This window comes from Herpailurus yagouaroundi, unplaced genomic scaffold, assembly GCF_014898765.1.
Source record: "Herpailurus yagouaroundi ecotype Mexico unplaced genomic scaffold, PumYag 77, whole genome shotgun sequence".
Taxonomy (NCBI): Eukaryota; Metazoa; Chordata; class Mammalia; order Carnivora; family Felidae; genus Herpailurus; species Herpailurus yagouaroundi.
The window spans coordinates 9,854,087-9,861,275 of NW_024412388.1; the positions used below are offsets into that span (position 1 = coordinate 9,854,087).

Sequence of the window (7,189 nt, forward strand, 5' to 3'; positions counted from 1 at the left end):
CTGGGCTTGGCTTTATTTCTCTGGGGCTTGGGGAGGGGAACGGAAACAGAATCCACTTTCCCCAGAGAGTCTGTTGTCTTGAGCCAGAACCGAGCCCGCGTCGCCAGCACAGGCTCCTGAGAGGGCTCACGGCCCTGAGCTGGGGATGCTGGGGAGCCGAGTTGGAGTGGACGCTAGGATAGCACCCAGCTGGAAGGCCCGGGAGATCGTCCCTCCCCTCTCCCATCTTACAGATGGGAAGATTGGGGCCTGGAGACGAGAGGCTGGGCTGGAGTCTCCCAGAGAATGGGAGTCTGTGCCAGGATAATTCTGGGGCCCAGGACGTCCCTGTGGTGGCCGCTGGAGGTGTTCTTTGCAACCTGAAGGAGAGCCAGGTGCAACTGGGCTGATCCGTCCGCAGACAGGGTGCGTCCATTGGCCACTGCAGTCTCTGGTGGTGACACAGTGTTGGCCAAGCGTTGCTAATTCGGGCTCTGCCCAGGGGCCAGGGCACGACCCCGGAAGTATGCCTTGTCTTCCCTTATTTTCAAACAGGTGCAGCTTCCCCGGCAAGGTGCTCAGGTGAATAGAAGCCCAATGTAATTAGCATCTGCAGTTAACAGCCTCTATTCGCCCATCAACAGTGAGCATTCGGAACTGAATGGCCTAATTTCTAAGTGACTGGAACTTGCCCCTTCAAGTCTTAAACTTTTTTACGTTTCTAATTTCTATTTACAACAAGCCTGTTGTGGATCTATCTATATAGATCTATCTATCTATAGATACATATCCGTGTATACAAATTAAAAGAACACCTCATTTATACTGTTTGTCTTGCTCGGGCCGCCATAACAAAATACCACAGACTGGGGCTTAAACATGCAGACATTTGTCTCTTACGGTTCTGGAGGCACAAGTCTCAGGCCAGGGCGCCGGCACGGTCCTCACCAGAACCTTCTTCCCGGCTCACAGAGGCCGTCTTCTGGCTGCATCCTCCGTGGTGCAGAGAGGAGGCCCTGGTGTCCCTTGTAAGGGCACTGATCCCATCACACGAGGAGTGAGGGCTTCCTCATATGAATCTTGAGGGGGACACAGTTCAGCCCATTGCCGTCTTTAACACACTTCCAGAATGATTTTTTTTTCAGTGCTGTGACAAAGGATGTTAGCGTGGGCAGGGCGTGTAGGTCACGGAGAGGCAGTTGGCAGAACTGGGGGCAGAGCTTGAGTCGTCTGACTCCTAGAATGGATGGTGGACTTTTTAAGTGGCCTACGCTTGTCCCCTGAAACCCCGTGTGAGACTGTGTGTGCAGTGGGATCTGTTATGAGGAACGGGTGACATCCTGGAAGCGCCCAGGCCCCGGGACTGCCCCTCACCTGTTGCTCTCGCCGGCTTAGAGGCTCTGGCCACTTTACTCGACGGTCCGAACCGAGCTAGGAGCTCGGCTTTTCTCCTGGGACTGTTGTCTGCAGGCACCTCCCTTTTCTGGGCTTTATCGGTGCCATGGGCAAAGCCCAGAGCTCTCTGTTCGCTTTCAGGTACAAAACGTGCCACCTTGCCCAGTCCAGCGTAAAGCCTGCCCCTGCACGTCCTGTCCGCCTCTGTCTCTTTCTGTTGCTTGGGGCCAGCCGCACTTGGGCCCCGGGGTCTTCAAGGGGAACGTCCGGGGAAGGGACTGGCACCTCTCACTCATCTGGCTGCCTCCGTATCTTCCCCTCAGCTGTCGTTGGCCTCGGGGCAGGCTTCCTAGTGCTGGTCGCTGGCCTCTTGTGGGGTCCCAGGAGTGGGGTGGGTGGGGTGTCTCCCCCTGCCCGCCTCCCTGATAAGAGAGCTCCCCTCTAGCAAATTCTGCCCAGCTCCAGCCCCAGTGGTCCAGCCCACGGCCCCTGCTGCTGGGGTCCCCTCCCTGAAGGGCTGCCCCTCGGGCTGGGGACTGGCAAGATGGCTTCTTTTGTGGGTCCCGCTCGATGACCCACAGGTAATACACACATGACACCAGCCACACCGGCCCGAGGACATGCAGGCCACTCCATGGCTGGCCCCTGTCTCTGCGTTCTTTTTCTCCCCCGGCTTGTGCGGGGATGGGCCTGGGCACACGTGGGCCCCCACCGGGAAGGGAGGCCCTCCTCTCTTGAAGGCGCCCTCGTGTACTGCAAGCGGCCCTCCTTCCAGCCCCATCAAGAGGTTTCGGGGGGGCGGGGGTTGGAATGGATCGTGGTCAAGTGTGCATTTTCTGGAAGCGAATCCTGGCTCCAACAGTCCTGGTAGGTACTTCACTTCTCTGCGTTTCAATTTGCCCATCTGCAAAATGGGTTAATGGTATACCTGTGTCATAGGTCTGCTGCAAGGACTGCGTGGGTTAGTACGTGAGACGCCCTTAGGAAAGTGGCTGGTGTGTGGTCAGCCTGCCTTGAATCAGCCCTGCTGTTTCTGCTCCCACTGAGTTATCAGAGTAGTGGTAGGAAGAGGAATCGTAGTTGTAGCAGGAGTAGGAGTTACAGGAATGATGACCAGGTCCATGGGGTGAGAGAACGGAGCCCCTGAACTTGGCCCAGCACAACGCCATGCTCCTATTCCGCCCAGCGCAGCAGAAGTTACTGAGGACTGACTCACGAGCCTGGCTCTGTTGTCAAGTACTGCGAGTGGGGTTTCTGTGCAGGAGGCACGCAGCCCAAGCCATTCGCTATGACGGAAAGCACACGCGGGCTCTGGGGTGGGCTCGGCTTGAGTTCCAGCCCCACCTCTGCCCCTCGTTACCAGCCTGACCTGGTGAAAGCCGCTTGCCCTCTCTGAGCCTCTGTTTCTTCCATGCAAGATGGGGATCAGTGTCACCTGCCACGAGGGTCATCGGGACCATTAGAATGAAATCAGGTGATAGTGTAATCACTCCGGAAAAGGCTTTGGCAGTATTGATTGAAGTGGGACCCAGCAGTTACACCACTAGGGAGACACTCAGCGGGTGTGTGCACACGCATGGGAGAGCTCCTATGTCATCCGTGCACACGCTACCAGCCAGCACTTCCACTTGGCGCAAACAGGCACGCATGGACGCCACACGTGTCTTCCAGGCGTAGGTAAGCGAGTCCTAGCCACCCGCATTCCTCACAGTGGCCCCGCATCGGAAGCTGCCCGCTCGTGCACTGGTGGGGACCAGCCAGATGAAAGTGGCAGGATCCTGCGGTAGAATCTCCCAGCAAGGAGGTGGACAGAGCTGCACGCACGGGCTCCAAAGGGATGAATCCCCCAAATGCACCATGTGGAAGAAGCCCAGACGGGAAGGATGTGTGCTGGTTGATTCCATTTACTTCAGTTAAAAAACGGACAAAAATCAATCCCTGGTGATCGAGGGGAGGTAGTTATTCTGGGGGTGAGGGTGAGTGCTGGTCCTAAAAAGGAGCCTGGGCTGGGGGCTAAGGGGAGGTTGGTCACGTTCTGTTTCTTGATCTGGGTGCTGGTTGCACGGGTGGAAATTCATCAAGCTGTGCTTTCTTTCTGTACGCGTGGTGTATGTCAGTAAATTGTTGCATTAGAAGAACTGGCTGAGATGGTGCTTCAGCAGCCCAGTGAAGGCACTGAGGATGCGGCCACTGTTACCATTTTTCTTTTCTTTTTTTCTCCTTCAGCACCTGAAGTGACCTGGAGTCAGTGAAGCCAAAGGGACTGGCTGGCCCTCTGCCCCGCAGGGAGTACCGACCTATTCCAGTTTTACGAGCCTGCGAGAGAAAGGGAGGGAGTGTGTGCGTGCGTGGGTGTGCGTGTGCGGTCTTCAGACGAGGGTCCCAAACCCCAGGGAGGCAGGAAGGCAGCTGACTCCACAGCGTGGACGACACGTGGGTGCAGCCCCTGGGACCGTGTTCTGCAGCTCAGCCTTCCTGCTGGGGTGGGGCCTCTCCTACTATGCAATTTTTCAAGAGCTCCTAGATCCTGCTTTTTGCTTTCTCGAGTTGTCTTTTGCCATGGCGGGGACTGTGGTCTGGCTCAGGGGTCAGTTCTAGGCCTGTCCGAGGAAGGCCTTCAGGAGGAGGCCGAGTCTCCTTTCTCACCGCCCCACCCTCCCTAGCCTTCCAACGTCTCTGGGAATCAACGGCGTGTAGACACGTCAGAGCCTTGCTGTCGACCCCCTTGGCCTGCGCACTTCGAAAATCCCCCTTCTTTGCCTGAGCTGCTGGCTTGGGTCGTTTCCAGATTCGGAATTCTAGTCAGTCCCTGGGCATCTGGGAGAGAAGTCCCCGTCCCCATTTGCAGACCTGGTTGCCCCCTTGGGAGAGGCAGGGGATGGGACAGCATGTGGCAGGAGGGGGAGGTCTCCCCAGTGCTTCTTTGCCTCACTTGGGACCATCAACACGTTAGCGACTGACCTTCCCAAATTAGCTGAAAAGGGAAACAAACAAAAATTGGGAAATGAAGATAAGCGGGAGGATTAAGAAGCACAGGGGGAAGAAGAAGAGATTTCTAGAGGCCACCAGTCGCCTGCCAGGGAACGATGGAGCTGGCCCCTGCTTTGTGCAGGGACAGCCCATGTCTCGGAGAAACGGGTGAGCTGAGCTAGGAGTTTGGACCCAGTTCAGTGAGGGTCTTGGGTTTTGTGCCTTTGGGGCAGACCCCAGACACGGATGTCTGAGACCACTTTGGCACTGTTTTCTCAGCTCCGTTTTCAGTAGTGATGTATCAGACCCACAGTGGAAGGAGAGAACTTGGGAGAACATGAGTGGTCACACACAAAAAGGGACTTTTTTTTTTTTCCCCCAGGGCTACTATGGTTGGTCTCGCAACTCTGTAAATATGTACGTAGACACTTTTAAAAGCACGTATTTATGTCCCTGACTGTAAATGCCCCCTTTTTAAAGTTTTATAACTTGTGTTATTTAATTACTCAGTCGACTGGCTGCAAGTGTAGGGTCTGATCATGGTCCGGGAGAAAGGTCTCACGAGATCCTCACATGGACAGAAAAGTGCCGATGGCTGGCCCGCATCCCAGTTTTCCATTTGCCACCCAGCTACACACCATTGTTTGTTGTAAATTCCCATAAGCTGGAATGCTTTTGCCCACTCCTAAAATTAACCCTCACAAGCATGGAAAGCTGTGGCTGTTCCTTATCCTCACGATACGATTTTGTCCCATCAATGTCGACACTCATCTTCTCCGTTCTGGAAGGTTTCCCCTTTCAGCAGCAAGGAAGGCTCACGAACCCAAAGCTTCGAAAGTTCACCTTCAGCCGATGGTGAATTCCAGGAAATGTCGCTGGGGGCTGGGGGCCACTCGTTTTTGCACGCGCAAAAGTGCCGGTCAGCTTTCCACCCTCTCAGACTAGTGGAAAGGGTTACACGAGTGTTCCGATCGCGACAACGGGGGTGGTCTTCTAAAGAGTGGTGTTTGCTGGTCATTGGTGGTTTTGGGGGCGTGGGTTTGGATCACGGAAGAGGACGGTTCTGTATCTGCCATGTGAAGAAAAGTAACAATAAAAGTGTGAAGCCCGATTGTAAGGAACGAGCCTGGGAGTGATCGTTTTGGTTTCTGTGTTTTGTGTCTTCCATTTTGGCGATCTCTGTGGGGCGTAGGGTGGGAGTGGGATGAAGCGGCTTTGAAGGCCCCCTTCCAGCCGTGAGAGAAAGCCGAGGTTTCGAGGAAGCTCACTGTGGAAAAGCCTACCTGGTGAGTAGGGTCACTTACCTTCAAAACCCTCTTCCACCTGCCAGCTAGTTAGTTAAGCCATTTCACTAAGGCTAGAAAGGCCTCTGTGATCGCACATATATTCTTAGGGCAGCTTTATTGAGCTCACATTCACATACCATACAGTTAACCGACATCATTGTACAAATCAGTGCTTTTTAGTAATAGAGTTGTACAGCTGGCACTGCATTCAGTTCTACAACATTTCCAGTCACCCCAATGAGAAACCTCCTACCCAGTCGCAGTCACTCCCCCTTTCTCCCCAAGCCGCTAGCCCTAGGCAACCACAAACCTACTTTCTATCCATGTAGATTTACCTCTCCTGGACGTGCCACCGAAATGGGGTCATGCAGCATGTGATCTTTTATGACCAGCTGCTTTCTCTTCGTATGGTATTTTCAAGGCTTACCCAGGTTGCAGCATACATCGCTTCCTTCCGTTCTATGGCCAGATACCCCTTGGTTTGGATGTACTCGTGCAATATTTGGGACTTACTTAACACTTAGAAAAGGGAATCACTCATTGTTTATCTATAGGAATTCGTATCTAACCGGTCCGCTGGCTCTTACCTGGCAACTGTTACCTCTGCAGCAGTGACTCCAGCTGTTGTTCTAGGGGCCGTATACTGAGAATTGCCATGTGCCAACCATTCCCCACACATTCCCTCTCCTGTCACAGCAACCCAGCAGGACAGGTACTTCGACAGCCATCTCACAGGTGAGGAAACAGGCTCAGACGCATTAAGCCATTTGCCCAGGGCCACACAGCTGGCAGATGTGGACTGGGGATTGGATTCAGCCCTTTCCGGCCCAAAGTTCAGTATTTCCTACTTGCCTCTCACTGCTGCCTCTCATGTCACCCTTTGGTTTCTCCAGTTCTCAACCCACCTGCAGGTAGAAACTGTACAACATGGGTCAGTCCCCCCCCCCCCCCAGCTCCCCAGAACAGCAGTCAGCTACTGGGCTTCTGCTCCACCCCAGACTGGCCATAAGAGAAGCAGAGGTTTAAAAGTATGGGTGAAGATGTCCATCAACTGATGAATGGATAAAGATGTGGTTTATATATACAATGGAACATACTTGGCAATGAGAAAGAATGATATCTTGCCATTTGTGACAACGTGGATGGAACTGGAGGGTATTACGCTGAGTGAAATAAGTCCGAGAGAGACAGATCTGTGTTTTCGCTCATGTGGAACTTGAGAAACTTAACAGAACACCATGGCAGAAGGGAAAGGGAAAAAAATAGGTTCAGAGAGGGAGGCAAACCCATAAGAGACTCTTAAATACAGAGAACAAACAGGGTTGATGGGAGGGGTGGGGGGGAGGGGAAAATGGATGATGGGCATTGAGGAGGGCACTTGCTGGGATGAGCACTGGGTGTTGTATGTAAGCGATGAGTCACGGGAATCTACCCCCGAAACCAAGAGTACAGTGTGTATATACTGTATGTTGGCTAACTCGACAATAATTATATAAATATAAATATATAAAATACATATATATACATACATACTATATATATATATATATATATATATA

At 53.2% G+C, this 7,189-nt stretch overlaps 1 protein-coding gene and 1 long non-coding RNA gene across 7 annotated transcripts in view; one reads left to right on the top strand and one right to left on the bottom strand.

The window, feature by feature from the left end:
• The window catches only part of PRDM2 (PR/SET domain 2), a 121,410-nt gene extending 115,944 nt beyond the window's left edge, over positions 1–5,466 (top strand). For all 5 annotated transcript variants that reach the window (XM_040455618.1, XM_040455624.1, XM_040455627.1 and 2 more), the window contains one exon: positions 3,601–5,466. The gene's annotated coding sequence lies outside the window, so the exon portion shown is untranslated. The remainder of the gene's footprint in view (positions 1–3,600) is intronic.
• The window catches only part of LOC121017472 (uncharacterized), a 2,871-nt gene continuing 989 nt past the window's right edge, over positions 5,308–7,189 (bottom strand). For both annotated transcript variants that reach the window (XR_005784769.1, XR_005784770.1), the window contains exons 2-3: positions 6,218–6,548; positions 5,308–5,413 (exon numbers count right to left, since the gene is read on the bottom strand). This is a non-coding gene — a long non-coding RNA (uncharacterized LOC121017472). The remainder of the gene's footprint in view (positions 5,414–6,217; positions 6,549–7,189) is intronic.